Below are 17,403 nucleotides of genomic sequence, written 5' to 3'. Positions count from 1 at the left end.
TTTTAGATAGGATAGTATATGCTAGACAACGGCAGGGAGGGAGAGAGGGGAGGACATGCAGCAAATGACCGCAGGTCGGATTCGAGCCCGGGTTGGCTGCGTGAAGGACTGAGCCTGGGTGTATACGCGCTCCACCAGGTGAGCCACCGGATGCCCCAAGTAAATAGGTTTAACACAACACAGGTGAGAAGTGTTATGTCAGAATTTTTCATCATTTTATCATTGGTTTTAATGATAAAAAATTTAATTTTTCAACTTCCAGACATTTTTTTTTGCATAAAAGCATGAATTCTCTGATGTTATAGGCAGTCTGGAGTCAAGGCTTCACATTTGTAGTTTTTTATTGTGTTAGACTATTTTCCACCATTTCCGCATGTTTGGCAGTCTATGGTTTGGCCATAGGGATCAATTTCATGCAGTTTACATGAAATAGAACCCTATGCCAAACATGGGGAAATGGTTGAAAATATGAAAACACTGTAAAAACTACAAATTTGAAGACTTACCTCCAGGATGACTGCATAGCATCGGGTAATTAATTATTTTTTTCAAAAATGGCTGGAAGTCTGGCCTTTTATAATGTTTTTTTTTTGTTAAATCAAAAAAAAAATCCACTTTGCATAATGGGATGGAAAATAATTTACTTAGCTACCTATGATGAGGGATTATTAGCAATGGAGGGGGAAAAATTCACCCCTTCTCTTGCTATTTCCCTATTTCCAGCCATGCTGGAACTATTATTAAGTAGGCGGTGCTGTAAGGAATGGAATTTGACGTTTTTTGGACTTTCATCCATATTTAGAAGAATATTTAATTTAAAATTAACATTAGGATTATACTGTGGTGATGTCATTATTCAGTATCTTCTCCTTTTCTCACTCACTTTCATGTAAGCACCTGCTCTCCCTTTAGTCGTTTTACACTACAACAGACAGCAACACAGGCATAAACACTGAACTTATTATTATTATTATGGAAAACCAGATTATGCTGAAAATCAAACACTTTTGAAGAGAGAGAGTATGAAATAAGATTAGAGCTGGGAAGCACAAACTGTTTTTTAATTAATGCATTTTGTTGGTGGTATAAACACAAGACAGCCAAATCCAACAATTTCGAAAATCCCATCTCTTGCCACCAGGGGGTGCTGCAGCACCCTCAGCACCCACCTTCCAGCAGCTCCCTTGCCTATTTCTGAAACTTGACAGTTTCTGCCAGTAATAGTAAATCTGTAACAATAATATAGAATATAGAATAGAGTAGGCAAGTTAAGGTGTGGGATATGGATGTGGGGGTATGGATTTAATGGACAAAATCAATGTTTGTGTCAAAGAGTGTGATTGACTGATGCATATGCGTGTGAGTGACAGAGAGAGGGAGAGAGAGAGAGAGAGAGAGAGAGAGAGAGAGAGGGGAGGGGCGTTCACGGAGGAGCGCGCGGACAGACAGTAGTAGTGCAGTAGGCACCGTCGAGAGACCACAGAAGAACACTGCATCAAAAGTCTCCATCTCAACTTAATTTGTGATACCTCCTCCCCAAGAGGCATTTCAATGTAGAAGGTAAGAAACGGCTCTTCTTGTCTAGACTCAGCGACTACTTCTTGTCAAACAAGCACGTCTTGTTTGTGAAATGTTAAAGAAACCTAAATTAAGCTGTCGGCAGTTGCTGTTGCTGGTAATTACAAGTTACCCTCCCGTGTCACAAAAACTCTGGTGTTGACACGCTGCTAGGCTAGGCTAGTCATTTCAACACACCTTTTGAGAATAACGTCACTTTGGCGTTCGACTTGTGTTGAAATGTGTGCAGAAGTAGTTACATCTCGCAGGGGTTGTTGCTGTTTAACTTGTTGCCGTGGATGCCGCGTTTTCACCTGGCGTGTTTCTCAAGCATGCAGGTTCTTGTCGATGTTGAGTTTGGACGATTTTGGTGATTTGAACCAAGCTTTCATTAATTCAACCAAGCTTTTAGAAGAGTGTTTTAGTTCCCTTCAGTACCCCTGTCCTCTGATAACTTACACCAGTTTGATAGGTGTTAGGACGATGTCATCATTCCTACTATGATGCCATAGATCACTGATGATGTCACAGACGGTGATGATGTCATGATTCAGTACTACTATGTCTGCATAAAAATGGCCTACATCTCTGAATTAGCTGAAATGATGTGACACTGACTGCATGCATCCATGTAGGCTACTGCATGGACCACCAGGGGTCCTTGAGGTGGTTCCAGCCAGGGGGGGCCCCCAGCAAATTGATGAATTCTTAAACATCAGCATTATTTAATTTAAAATAATTTAATAACACAATTAGACAATGTCTAGGAGAATGACTGTTTTTGTATCATAGTTTCACTGTTATCTCAAAATTGTGTCTAAATAAATCAATAAAAATCTCTCAGATTGACAAAATCACGTCCAATGGTGGTGCGTCATGGCTCTAATGTGGACTAGATTAGGGGCCCTTTTATGAAAGTCCAGTCCAGTTGCCCTGCGAGGTTAGTGCACCAGTCCTCAGAATTGTGTTGCTAGGGAACAGTTTGGAACCTAGCTTATGTCCTGTCAGTTATTGAACAGTTTGGAACCTAGCTTATGTCCTGGCAGTTATTGAACAGTTTGGAACCTAGCTTATGTCCTGGCAGTTATTGTACTAGCAAACACTGCAACAGGAAGTAAGCTTGGGGAAATTTAGAATTGTTTTTGTTAAGTCACAGAAGCGGCCGAAATGGGTTTTCTCAGTCAGGAGGGTGGCTGGCATCTCCCTTAGGGGATAAGGTGAGAAGCTCAGAGTCATCCGTGAGGGACTCGGAGTAGAGCTGCTGCTCCTTTGTGTAGAAAGGAGCCAGTTGAGGTGGTTCGTGGATCTGGTAAGGATGCCACCTGGTCGCCTCCCTAGGGAGGTGTTCCAGCCAGGCACGTCGTCCAGCTTGTAGGAGGCCACGGGGCAGACCGAGGTCTAGGTGGAGAGATGATATCTCCACGCTGGCCTGGCTTGGGAATGCCTTGTGGCCAGGGGAAGGGGAGTTTGAGAGAAGAGAAGATCACTTATCATGTGGATGCAGCTTTAGAAATGCAAAGCGCTCTGAGCCTTCAGGCTGGACTTATGGTAGATTCTTCTCTCACTGATGGTAGATGATCATCCTCCTCCTGTCTCCCTGCTGCTAGTTAACTGATAGTACCTTCAAACAGTCTATATGTTGTTAGAATGAAACACTGGATGAGATCATAGACGTTGTTGGAAAATGAGATGAAGGGGATGTACTGAGGTTCCTCTTATCGGCAATAAGGTATTGTGTAAAAAATGTCTAGTGAAAACGCAATGCAATGTCTATTTCTTCACTAGAACATAGCAGCTTAGTTGTACTGCTCGACGCTATTTGCTCAGGTGTAATAGCTCGTGTTGTTTGTTCTGTCGACTCACCTCCCTTTATAGAAGTTCTCAAAGAATGCAAGTGTGACAAATGTGCAAACAGAACACTGGATGATGAATACTTTCCTCACACTTCACTGCAGTGATGTGGGTTTGGCTTGACCTCCATACTGAGCATACATACTATGTACTACATACAGTGCTACATACATACTATGTACTACATACAGTACTACATACATACTATGTGCTACATACAATGCTACATACATACTATGTACTACATACAGTACTACATACATACTATGTACTACATACAGTACTACATAGAGCAGTGGTTCTCAAATGGGGGTCCGGGGTCCTTGAGGGGGTTCCAGGGGGTCCCCAGCCAAAAGGGGGGTAATTTATTTTCACTATAATTCCATTCATAAGTAACACAATGACTATTTTGGTGATGGGTTTTATACACTTTCTGTAATAAAACATTTAAAAGCATCAATCTTATTATCATATGGGGGACCGTGGTCTAATTTTTGTCAGTTTAGGGGTCCTTCATGTGAAGAAATTTGAGAACCACTGACATAGAGTGACCATCTGCGATGACATGTCACTCAGCAGCTGTTTGCTTGATTACCGTACATCATCACTAATCCCTTTGTCATTTTGGTCCCCCATAAATGGTGTTGGCTGACTTTTCTATGGCTAGGACTCCTAGGCTAGGAGTCCTAGGCTAGGAGTCCTAGCCTAGGAGTCCTAGGCTAGGAGTCCTAGGCTAGGAGTAGGGATGCACGATATATCGGCAATCATATCGGTATCGGCAGATGTTTGTCATTTTTTAACATATCGGCATCGGTCGGATGTTGCAATGTTAATATCGGTTATCGGTATCAGCCAAAATCATCACATTGAGAGGAAACAATGTGTTAAATCTATGATTTATGGGCTTTTCCAAATGTTTTGGAAATAAAGAAATGCATTACTTTTTCAAATTCAGTCTTTACATGTGTTTTTCAGTACGTACAAAATGTTAATTAGTAAAAAAAAAAAAAGTTTTTTTATACAGATCATATCGACATCGGTAAATATCGGTTATCGATATCGGCCAAGATTTTCATATCGGTGCATCCCTAGCTAGGAGTCCTAGCCTAGGAGTCCTAGGCTAGGAGTCTGTTCGGGGGGAGGGGAACTGGGGGGGGGGAGCGTGCTCGTCCCACGCGCTGCTACGTCCTGCCAGTGAAACCCCTCGCTGTCAGGTGAAAATAAGCTGCTGGCGACTGCTCATGTATCGGAGGGAGCACGTGCTAGTCTACGGCTCTCCCCAGATCGGCAGCGGGGGCGGAGCAACGACCGGGATAGCAGGGTCTATTGGCCAAGTAAAATTGCGGTGGGAGTGGTGCAAACCTATATAATGAGTCTAACAGAACGGCTTTGTCGGAAAGTGCTTTGCCCGGCAACAAAGGAAATACATGCAGATAAAAACCAAGGGAGAGAGCAAACAAACACGCGATCGATTTTAAGATACGAGACGAGTGTGTAGTAGAGCTTGTTTTTGTGAGCCACGTTAGACGTATGAGAACACTGATCATAAACGCAGAGGTACAGTACGCTCGGGGCTCGAACGCACGGTCGTGGATCAGTGCGCTGCTGCTTAGGTCCTTCCACAGAAAACACTGTCATCTAAATACTGACACAGACATCATTTGCGATCGGTGTGCAATTATCTATTGTGTTGTTCTTGTGACGTCTTCTGCTCTGACATCAGGGGAAGCCTGTTGTGATTGTGCATGTAAGTAGATTGAGTTTACACTGTGATGCATCCGGACAGGGACCCTCTGTTGTGAGTAGCACAGCATTGGACACGCACGCACGCACGCACACACACACACACACACACACACACACACACACACACACACACACACACGCACACACACACACACACACGCACACACACACACACACACACACACACGGATCTGCTGGTTGGAGTGATGCCAGGGTAGTGTTTTGTGTTGAGTCTCTCTCTCTCTTAATAACCAGTGGTGGAGTTGTTTTCCTTTTCTTTGTCCTCTTGTGCCATGTCACCTCACATGACCTCTGTAGCGCAGTGGGTCCCACAGTAGGGCCCGAGGGCCTGCGGGGGTCCTTCAGGGGACCCCTATAAAGCAACAGTTTTTAGATCAACATAATGTTTGAGAAGTGAGTTTTTTGACGATAAGTTGAACTTTCTGCACTGTTAGGTTCCCACCCGCAGATGCACTGAGGGATTAATCAACCCCTCGATGTGCGTTAAACGGTTTTTAATGTAGGACGCCAACAATATAAAATAAAAGCATTTGCAAATTTTTGCACAAGTTTAGCAATCAAAATCTAAAGTTTTTCACAAGCCACAAGTCTGTTTCCCTAGCAACACTTGGCAGCGGCAGGTGTGCGTTAAAACCCTTTAACGCACACACATAGTCCGGCTCAAGTCTAATCACATGTTCTAAATAATGAGAGGTATTAGTCGCTTTCCCATGTGTGCGTTAAACTGTTTTAACGCACACCTGCCGCTGCCGGCCAATCAGAAACGAGCATTCACCCAAACCACGGTATAATTAACAACAACCAAGCAGTTATTTTTAACTTATGACCCAGGAGAAGATGCTTAAGTAAAGTGTTGGGAATCATTGGTGTGTTTGGTTTCACTTCCTCACTTTAGTTTTGTTAAGAAGTTGTGGAAGACAAAAACCCTTGCAGTAGACAAAATCTGTCAGTTTGGGTTTTAAAATGTCGCCAGTGGTGCTTAACAGACTGCTGCTGAGTTGTGTGGCTGACCTAACCACACAGACAGACAGACAGACAGACAGATGCAGTAGACAACAACTTGATGTGTGCTTGACAGCGTGGGGCATATGGGAGCGTTTACATGAATTGGGAAGACTATATAATTGCAGGTTTTCTTTAGAACTAGATCTGACACCATCTGTCTCACACACACACACACACACACACACACACACACAAACACACACACACACACTCACACACACTCACTCACACACACACACACACACACACACACACACACACACACACACACACACACACACACACGTGCACACACGCACACAATCTTTGCAAGATCCACAATCCAAAAAAAGTCACTTTCTCCATTTATTTATTTATTTATTTATTTATTTATTTATTTATTTATTTATTTATATTAAGTAGGATTTAAAAGAGCCATGAGTCGACTATGGATAAAGGAGGCGCATGAGGCTCTAGACTAGAGCCTGAGGTTGAGTATATCACTGTGCTAGAGATGCTCGTGGCTAATGCTGGAAGTGTCTCAAGTGTCCATCATCAGTAGCATCATTATTTCGTTTGTCCCTCTGCTTCTCAGAACACCCCCTCCACCCCCACACCATCAAAACCTAATATATCCCTTTGTTTAGTTTGGAGCTGACTTAACGCTAAGAGCACATGTTGATGATGAGGACCTGCTCGGCCTGAGACGTCCTTCTTATCAGAGTGTTGGTCAGTGCAAAGTAACCTGGCTTCCTGGCTGCTGCTAAGCACTTCCTTCCTTTCTTTAAAAGAGAACTGCCATCCAGCTCTCTCTTCTCCACGCACGCACGCGCACACACACACGCACACACACACACACACACGCACACACACACACACACACACACACACACACACAGAGACGCACACACACACACACACACACACACACACACACACACACACACACAGAGACGCACACACACACGCACACACACACACACACACACACACACACACGCACACACACACACACACACAGTATTGCGCAGCAGCACAGATAATATTAAGAAATGTTCAGTTGTCACTGACTTGACCCATGTTGTTTTTCTAAATGCCTTTAGCAATGCATAATACTGATTTCACATCTCTCTCTCTCTCTCTCTCTCTCTCTCTCTCTCTCTCTCTCTCTCTATCTCTCTCCTGTTGAAATGAGAAGCTGTCTGTCTCTGCGTGGACAGTGTGCTAATCCTTCAACACACTGGGGACTAATGGGACTCATTAACTCAGACTCTGTGTGGCCTCCAGCCAGGGATCAGGCGGCGTAATCCTCCTCCCTCTCCGCCTGGCCATGTTCTCAATGCTCTCTCTCTCTCTCTCTCTCTCTCTCTCTCTCTCTCTCTCTCTCTCTCTCTCTCTCTCTCTCTCGCTTCTCTCTCTCTCTCTCTCTCTCTCTCTCTCTCTCTCTCTCTCTCTCTCGCTTTCTCTCGCTTTCTCTCTCTCTCTCTCTCTCTCTCTCTTTCCATGCACATTTAGAGGGATATCAAACTTAACAGAGAGAGCAGCCTTTTCTGGCTATATTAAAAAAGCATCGGCTCATAAAAGTGACGTGTGATGCTTTAGTCACGCTATTGCAATTTGATCTCTAATAGAGCGCTCTTGACATAAGGTCATTAAAGGTCAAAATAGTTGTTTTTTTGCAGAGCAACAAAGGATGTAAATAGAGTGAACAAAAACGTCATCTGATCACCGGTCAATGATTCATCTTAACGCCATGCAACACCAGGACCGCCAAACTCGCCCGATTGTTTTAACAATGCAGCGCACTTGTTTGATCTATTTAAAGTGAAGTGCTTATCTTCATACCTACTGGCCTCAGTGTGTGGGGTCAGAGTCAGAGTGTGGGGTCAGAGTGTGGGGTCAGAGTGTGGGGTCAGAGTCAGAGTGTGGGGTTAGAGTCAGAGTGTGGGGTCAGAGTCAGAGTGTGGGGTCAGAGTCAGCGTGTGGGGTCAGAGTCAGAGTGTGGGGTCAGAGTCAGAGTGTGGGGTCAGAGTGTGGGGTCAGAGTCAGAGTGTGGGGTCAGAGTGTGGGGTCAGAGTGTGGGGTCAGAGTGTGGGGTCAGAGTCAGCGTGTGGGGTCAGAGTCAGAGTGTGGGGTCAGAGTCAGAGTGTGGGGTCAGAGTCAGAGTGTGGGGTCAGAGTCAGAGTGTGGGGTCAGAGTGTGGGGTCAGAGTCAGAGTGTGGGGTCAGAGTCAGAGTGTGGGGTCAGAGTCAGAGTGTGGGGTCAGAGTGTGGGGTCAGAGTCAGAGTGTGGGGTCAGAGTGTGGGGTCAGAGTGTGGGGTCAGAGTCAGCGTGTGGGGTCAGAGTCAGCGTGTGGGGTCAGAGTCAGAGTGTGGGGTCAGAGTCAGAGTGTGGGGTCAGAGTCAGAGTGTGGGGTCAGAGTCAGAGTGTGGGGTCAGAGTCAGAGTGTGGGGTCAGAGTCAGCGTGTGGGGTCAGAGTGTGGGGTGGACTGGAGATGACCTCTTTTGGGACAAGCCTCACTTCTTATTGTGTTGTGGGAACGTTGGAAGTGTCCCCACGTAGAAAAGGAAGGCAAGAGGGCATATGAGGACGCTGCCACTGGGAACAGGAAATTGAAGATTCAAAATATTTATTGTCACTCCATTGTACAAGTACCTTGAAGTACGCACGTGTGACATTACAGGTCAGTGTAAGTACAGTACAGGTCAGTGTAAGTACAGTAAATCACAACAGTAACGTATACGTATAAAAAGCACGTAAATACGTCAAGTAAATAAGGCAAAAAGCAAACAAAAAACAATGGCAATACAACAATACCCTGAAGTTGCAGCTATATTCTACATCACTTCTCCTTGTTTATCTACACTCTTTTTCTCACTTGAGTAGCGAGGACGACCTCTTGGCAGTCTGGATGGAAGATGGCTCTTTGTTCAGTGCAGTCTGTGTGCTTTGTGCTTTGTGCAAATGCATGCTGTGCTTAGGAACCTAAGTATACCATCAAATTGTGTATACCATCAAATTATTATTATTATTTTTTAAATAGCGGTAGGTAGGTAGGTAGTTTGCATTTTTCCTTATGTTCGCTTGACTCCCCGCTCGCCCCCTCTCTCAAACGCTGACTGATAGTTTACCCAGCAGCATAAACGGAGAGATACAGTAGTGGCAAGTGTTGACAGGGGGGCGGTTTGTCCAGCCAGGTGGCCTGTTGCCTGGCTCCATATGAATGGCTGCTGACTGTTCTGATGAGGACTATGATGACAGTCTTGATGTGATACTGGTACATACTACATATCTGTCACCTTTTCACCTCAAGCTCATTTACTAATGAAATCATCTGTCCGTGCCATCATTTGCTACACCGTCTTTCGAGTATATCCCCCCTATGTACTGAATCAAGAATCCATTTTGAATCGGGAATAGTTTTCAATTGAATCGTGACCCCCCCCCCAGCAATCGGAATCAAATCAAATTGTGAAGATTCATCAATCTTCAAGATCTGCTGCTCTCCTGTGAACCAATGACGTCACTGGTTCACAGACGAGCAGCAGATCCTGAAGGCGATCCAGCAGATCCTGAAATCAAAAAAGACGTATGTTTTTCACACTGTATCCCGATTTGTGATGGAGACATCTGGTTTAAAAGCAGCAAAGTTTTCCTTTTTAACCTGCCACCATGTAGCGCCACGGGCTAGTCTGTGGAATACTCTGACTGTGCCTGTAAAAAAAACACTGATATTGTAATGGTGTGCAAGATAGCTATAGGCCAGGCCACAATTGGAAAAAATTAAATAAAATCAGAACCAGACTGTACTAGGGTTAGTGCCGTTTTTCCAAGAAGCACTGTGCTTTCAAAATTTGAAAAAGAAAACTATGTAGAAGCACAGGAAAGACAGTGCCGGAGTCTGATCTGATCTGTGAGAACACTTTCGCAGTGAGTCAGTGTCCCCTACGTGGAATCTCAAGTTGCTCTGATTTCTTTCTCAGCGTTCTGCGTAGCCTTAATGTATTTCCAGGCACTCGTTCCATCATACAGTCTCATCTGTGGAGAATGAAGACGACGGTCTCTAGCTTCTAGCAGCCGATCAGTCTCGCTCACGCACGTCTGGGCTAATGCACGTCGCTCAGGGCAGCTCTCGAGGGCCTGGAAGGAAGGAGCCCTCGCTCGGTTGTTGTTGTGCCGTTTGGAAGAGGATCAGCGCTGCTTTAAAGTGCCGCAGCGTCGTTAGTGAAATGCCTCTTCTGTTTTAATTGTTCCATTTCCTGGGCGCCTTTGTGAAACCACTCATCACAATCTGCCATCAGTTTGTCGCTGTGACAAAATGTTTTCCAATGAAAGCGACGCACACACACGGTACATAGTGAATCATTTAGGGCTGCCTGGAGGATATTCGACTAAGCGGTTTTCTAAATGTAGGCACTGACGCTAGGAACCCGGGGACATCCGTAGCAGTAAGGTAAAGGCTAAAGGTAAAGTCCCAACGATTGTCACACACCTGAGTGTGCGAAATTTGTTCTCCGCATTTGACCCATCCCCTGGGGGAGCGGTGAGCGGCAGCAGTGCCGCGCTCGGGAATCATTTGGTGATCTAACCCCCCAATTCCAACCCTTTGATGCCGAGTGCCAAGCAGGGAGGCAAATGGGTCCCATTTTTATAGTCTTTGGTATGACTCGGCCGGGGATCGAACTCACAACCTCCCAGTCTCAGGGCGGACACTCAAACCACAAGGCCACTGAGCTGGTCAGGCTGGTCAGAACTAGAGTTCTCAACAGGCCTGAAAATTCAAACCCGACACGAACTGACCGTAGTAATTTGAAGCCAGAGCCAAACTCGACCCGGCCAATTTAGCATAAATTGTCAGCCCCGGACCCAGCCTGAACCCCTACTACGGGCCAGGTCGGGACCGGGTCCCATCGGGTTGGCGCTGAACCTGAGAACTGTAGTCAGAAGAATGTTGAGGAAATGTTTTGGTAGAGAGGAACACCATGACCTTAGTGGCTGGCTACAAAGTAGGAATACTAGGAAATGTGCGAGGATAGTCGCTCTGCCCCCCAGTCAATTATGCCGTAGTTTCTAAATAACTGCGTTCCCACAGAGGATGAAATTGTCAATATAGCAGATTCTGTGTGGGCAGTACAGGCCATGAGAGCCAGCAGCCACACCGCGGTCACAGGAGGGGATGGGGGGGGGCTGCTGCACGACACATTCACTGTTTCTGGACAGACGGATTCGTCACCGCAATCGAGGCATTTTTATTCTTATTTTTTCTTTAATATAGATTTATTTTTGTTGAGTCTATCCATTCTGATGGTGACGGATCAGTGTGGCTGCAGCGTAGTCCTCTGCTCCGGAGTGGACCGTGCCATGCTGGGGGGGGGGAAACAGTGCAAATTGAAAGAGACGTGTTGCAGCACTTTGCCATCCATCACAGTCCACATGTTCACCGCCCCCCCAAATCCTACAAAATAGGGATGGGTCCGATCCAATATCGGTATCGGGTGCCGATACTGACATAATTCACGAATCGGATCGGATCGGATTTTTTTAAATATATTTTTTTGCAATTCCAGCGCGGGCCGCACAGGGGGCGCTGGCCGTAATTTGCCCATGTATAATAGTATCCTTCTTTGCCTTGTATATTTTCTTAATTTTGTCTGCTTTTTGCAAGGTACGTTTAAAAAAAAAATCTTTAATTGGCCAAATCTTTGCCTATACTGTATATTCAAGAAAAATATCGGTATCGGAATAATATCGGTATCGGCAGATATCCAAATTCAGGTATCGGAATCGGATCGGAAGTGAGAAAATGTGGATCGGTGCATCCCTACTACAAAATAATGTACTGTGTAGTTTATCTTGCTCTATTTTTATTTTATTTGAACACAATCTTGTGGTTTTAATGTGAACATTGTTCACTGTTTTGTTGTGTGCAGTGTAATGCTGCATTATATTGTTTTGTATTTTCCGTATGTTGCAGGGACCCCAGGAAGAATAGTCTGAGTGGTCAGACTAATGGGGATCCATAACAAACAATAAACAATAAACAATACTGTTGAGATAATTTGTTTAAAAATCAATAGAAAAGATCAAGAGGTTGGACCATAGACTGCTTGCATATACAATAAGCTTGTGTGGCTTATTCTAGATCCAGCAACCATCTCATATGTTTTCATATCCTGTATTATCCAATATGAGCCTACAGTATGCCTGAGTGTGGGCGGTGCGAATGTGTGGGTGTCTTGTTCTCTCTCTCTCTTTCTCTTTCTTTTGCCCACTTCACTTTTAGCGTTTTTGTGTGTGTGTGTGTGTGTGTGTGTGTGTGTGCTGCTTGCTGTGGTTCAAGAGCATTATGTAATGCGCTTATGAGTAGGGGTGGGACAAAATATCGATACTCACGGTATCGCGATATTTCCACTTGCGATACGTTATCGATACACTGGCACCAAGTATCGATATGTTTATTAAAAAAAAAAAAAAAAAAAAAAAAAAAAAAATTTTTTTTTTTTAAATAAACAGGCTAAAATATTATGCTGTGTGTGGTAGTTCAAACATAGTTTCAATTTGACGTTTATTTATGTTTGTAGTTGAAACAAAAACATAAATACTGTAGGCTACTGAATGGAAATGTTTGATCATTAATATCTACTTTTAGAAATTATATAGGTAGGTAGGTTATATAGGTTTTCTTGTTTTAATAATAATAATAAAAATACTTAATGTGTAACTTTTCCTCCGTGGTATCGAAAATGGTATGAGTGAGTGAGTGAACTCTGAGAGAGTTCATGTCAATTCTGCTAATAAATACATAATACCTGCTTCTTGCCTTTTAGGGGTATTTTTTTCTCTTCAGTTACACAGGTATCGTGATGTATCGTCTTCCAATATATCGATTATCGCAGTATCGCTGTATCGTGATATATCGTTATCGAGGGCCAAGTATCGTGACGATATCGTATCGTGAGCTACTCAGCGATTCCCACCCCTACTTATGAGAGAGCGCCCCCTCTGGAGAAGTGCCATTGAGACGCAGTATGCAGAGCTCACTTTAGAGAAACCCAACCAACTTTGTCTGTGAAAGAGATTAGAATTGAGGGGCCGCTTAAACAGAAACAGGATTCTGGAGTCCTGCAGCTGCCGGTAAGTAAAGTAAGTAAAGTAAGTAAGTAAAGTAAGTAAGTAAGTAAGTAAGTAGCACTCAGGAGTGGAACATTTTTGCGGCCGTCAGACAGACCTTTGATTGTCACTTTTGATATGGTGATTTTTTTGCTTGAAGAGATACTGTGTGTGTGTGTGTGTATATATATATATATATATATATATATATATATATATATATATATATAGTGCTATTACTTCAGAATCAGAAGCAGTGTAAATATAGCTTTAAGCATGAGTTTCTCACATAGTGCTTATTAACAAGTTTAATGTCCTGGTTTATTAGATGAGTATTGTGTTTGTTCTGTTAGTCTTAAGCTGCGTTCACACCGACCTATTAAAGTTTTTCGCTGGCATCGAGTTTACATACAAAGTCAATGCAAACGAGCGATTGAGCGTATATTCGCCCGGGAGAAGAATCGCTGGGCGTCCGAGCGACAGAGACAGAGCGATAGGGAGAGAATACGCTCGTCGCCCGAGATGAAATATCCCAACTCGAGCGAAATTACGCTGGCATCAGTCGCTTGCTGTTCAACGCTGATTGGCTGCCATGTGAGAGTGAGTCAAGGATCACACTGGCTTGGAACAAACTGCTGGTTTATTGTGTGGCAACAAACCGCATTGACAGCTGATTGACAGGCTGACAGCTGACATGAAGTGAAGTCTGTACTACCGGTATAGAGCTCGCATTAGGAGCACGCTGATAGGCTTAGCTTGTAAACAACTATGGTGGCTCGTAGTGGACAAATATCATGACATTGCGTAACGTTATAGCCCCCAGATGTCTGTCAATTATTGTGCCTGTTGACGAGCGATTTAAACAGAGCGACAGAGCGATTCCAAAGGGTTCAGTGAGCGACAGAGAGAAAAATAAATATCTCGGTGTGAACACAGCTTTAGATGAGTATTGTTTGTTCTGTTAGTCTTAGATGAGTATTGTGTTTGCTCTCTTAGTTTTAGATGACATACTAAAGAGGTTCATTTGGCCTACTTGTATATATTATTTCGAATATTTCATCTATAAAGGCCAGTTAGGCAATGTTTGTACCTGACCTGACATGTTTTGGCTGCTGTTTCTGCAGTGTTCATCAGAGGTGTCACGTGATGTTGGTATGATGTCATGGTGTGGTTATATGGAAACAGCAGCAGCCGAAACATGTCAGGTACAAACATTGCCTAACTGGCCTTTATAGATGAAATATTCTAAATAATAGTCTTAGATGAGTATTGTGTTTGCTCTCTTAGTCTTAGATGAGTATTGTGTTTGCTCTTAGTCTTAGATGAGTATAGAGAGCCCCAGGGATGACGTATTTTTGTAGTCGGAACGCGGAAGACGCGGACTTCTGGGTTCTTCACTGTTTCTGCCTTTGGGATTTCTGAATGGGTTTTTGGTGCGATGCTTCAAATAAGGTCTGTGGGCAACGCAAGCTTAATCAAATGCGAACCAGTGTTCAGCAGGATAATCTTCACACATGAGGACCACTTTCATGAGTTTTGAAGCGTAAATGCGAGCCCTAAAAGTAAAAAGCTCGTGCTAAGCTAATCCAGAACTACACACAGTGTCGCATAGGCTTCCACGTCACGTCACCGCTCAACCTGGAGTGTTGTTGATGTGTGCGCTGCTGTGCACTGATTACCCCGGGCTGAACCAGGTGAGGGGAAGAAAATCTCTGTGTTCATCCTTTGAAGTGATGACGTTATTGACGCATAATATCCCCGTCGACTCAACAGTGTAGTCTCATTCAGCCGTTTGCTAGCTAGCCGCCCTTTTAACGGCACGTAAAAGCTTCAAAACTCATAAAAGTGGTCCTCATGTGTGAAGATTATCCCGCTGAACACTGGTTCGCGTTTGATTAAGCTTGCGTTGCCCAGAGACCTTATTTGAAGCATCGCGCCAAAAACCCATTCAAAAATCCCATAGGCAAAAACAGTGAAGAACCCGGAAGTGTTAGCATCGATGTTTTCCGGACTCATTCCTGGGGCTCTCTATTGTGTTTGCTTTAGCCACAGGGAGGCTTGGTGCTGATTGTGAGCGCTGTCTGGGCTGCTTAATGAGTGCTTAGGCAGGATTGGCTCTCTGTTGGAGGAGAGGAGCTGGTTGATGAGAGACGACCCCTAAGATGAAAGGAGGATGTGATACTGGCACTATGGCTTCACAGCTGCACTAGGCAAGATCTGATGTAAAAAATAGCCCACACACCCGTGTTATCAGCATCCATCACAAAGTGCAGCTGCAACAGAGTCCCAACCCCCTTAATTGTCCAAATGAAATTCTGCTGTGGGTTAGGCCACTGGTGGAACATGCTCTCTCCACAGTGAGTGGAGAGGATGTCCAGAGTATACTGACCTCATCAACATGAGATATTTTGCCTCTCTGGTCCCTTTGGTTTCCTTTGGTTTAAAACAGGGGTGGGCAATTATTTTTCATGGGGGGCCACATGAGAAACCCAGATTGTTGCCGGGGGCCGAACAAATATTATTGTCATGCCGTAACCCAGGAACTTTGATGATAGAGAGGACCACAAAAAAATCAGTCCTCGCTACCAGAGGGCCAGATTTTGCTGAGGGTTGGGGGCCGAACGGCACCGGTGCGAAAAGATTTGGGGCATTTGAAAGCCAGGTTTAGAAGAATAACTCATTTTAAATTAACAGTTGTGATGTCATTATTCAGTCTTAAAACACCAATATTTGATCCTTTTCTCACTCACTCCTATACAGTGTTGGGCAAGTTACTTTCAAAATGTAATATACTACATATTACTAGTTAGTTTCATTTGAAAGTAATAAGTTACTTTACAATATTACTTTATGTGTAGAGTAACTTGTTACTTATTACATTACTTTTACCAAAACAACAGCAGCAGCAGAATGACATCGCCGCCCCGGAACCATCCCAAAAAATAATTTCAACTGCCTTGAAGTCAGAGTAAACAAGCCAAAATTCTAAATGTTATCCTTTTCCTTTGTTATTGTCATCTATAGTGGTTATTTGCATATAAAAACACAGTTTGATTCGGAAATGATTGTATCTTTTTTAAATATGTGCTTTGATTTAATAAAATGTAACTAAATTTGTAACTTGACAAAGTAAATGGTATAATATTACTGAAATCCTATAAGTAATAAGTTAGATTACTGAGTTACTGCTAAAAGTAATATATTACATGTAATATGTTACTTTTGTAATGAGTTACCCCCAACACTGCTCCTATATCACCACCTGCTCTCCCTGCAGGGCTTGAAATTAACTTTTTTGACCACCTGCCAATATGGCTGCTAGATTTTAAAGTTACCAGCCAATTAGAATTTCCACTATCCAAATTTTTTTTCTTGAAATAAACCAGAATATGAGTGGGTTAATTTAAGCATAAGTATCAGTAAGTGGCCCGGGATTCTCAAAGCCTGTGTTGAGGGTCACACACGAACAAAAATGCACTCTTGAAGCTAAAAAGAATCCAAAACCAAGAAGCTAATTATTTACATTTTTACTCCAATGTAGAACAGTCATTTCTTACACATGAGATTACTTTTAGCCTTTTAGTCATAAAGATTATTGAAAGCGGGTATTCAGCGGGTATGTTGCGTGTTGCGTTCAGTTGCCGCATGTGGCCCGCGGGCCGCCAGTTGCCCAGGTCTCGTTTAAAAGCATCTCAGACCAACGAAAAGGGAACTGGTACTGTGTGCAGTGCTGCTTGGTGTGACTCAGGCCCTGTGGCAAGTGAGGGCATGCAAGGACGATGACTTGAGGATTTAACCCCAGGGACCATGTGTGAAGATGTTTTAGCATTGAATTGTAGGAGTGTACAATGGCGAGATGATACTGGTGAAACCACCATAGTCATTCTTATTGATTGATTGATATCTTTATTGATTCAATAAATACATGAATTGTGCGTGACAATACAAGAAAAAAATATTGATCAAAAGGAATTAAACACAATAAAGCCCAAGGGCTTGTTTCCATTGTGGTCCTTTGTATGGGCGTGTGTGCGCGGGCAACTTAAACAAACAAATACATTAATAACACTACTCAACATCAGTCATTCATTGAATTCGTGACTGAGTGACTTTGGAGCCATACACTCAATGAC

The 17,403-nt window shown here is 43.7% G+C and overlaps 1 protein-coding gene across 3 annotated transcripts in view; it reads left to right on the top strand.

Moving 5' to 3' along the window:
• The first annotated feature begins 1,459 nt into the window (after positions 1–1,459).
• The window catches only part of adcy7 (adenylate cyclase 7), a 92,387-nt gene continuing 76,443 nt past the window's right edge, over positions 1,460–17,403 (top strand). For all 3 annotated transcript variants that reach the window (XR_014553832.1, XM_083662358.1, XM_083662357.1), the window contains exon 1: positions 1,460–1,560. The gene's annotated coding sequence lies outside the window, so the exon portion shown is untranslated. The remainder of the gene's footprint in view (positions 1,561–17,403) is intronic.

This window comes from Poromitra crassiceps (genome assembly GCF_964638095.1).
Source record: "Poromitra crassiceps genome assembly, chromosome: 28".
NCBI lineage: Eukaryota > Metazoa > Chordata > Actinopteri > Beryciformes > Melamphaidae > Poromitra > Poromitra crassiceps.
Note: the sequence above shows the minus strand (reverse complement) of the source record. Positions and strands in the feature narration are given on the sequence as shown.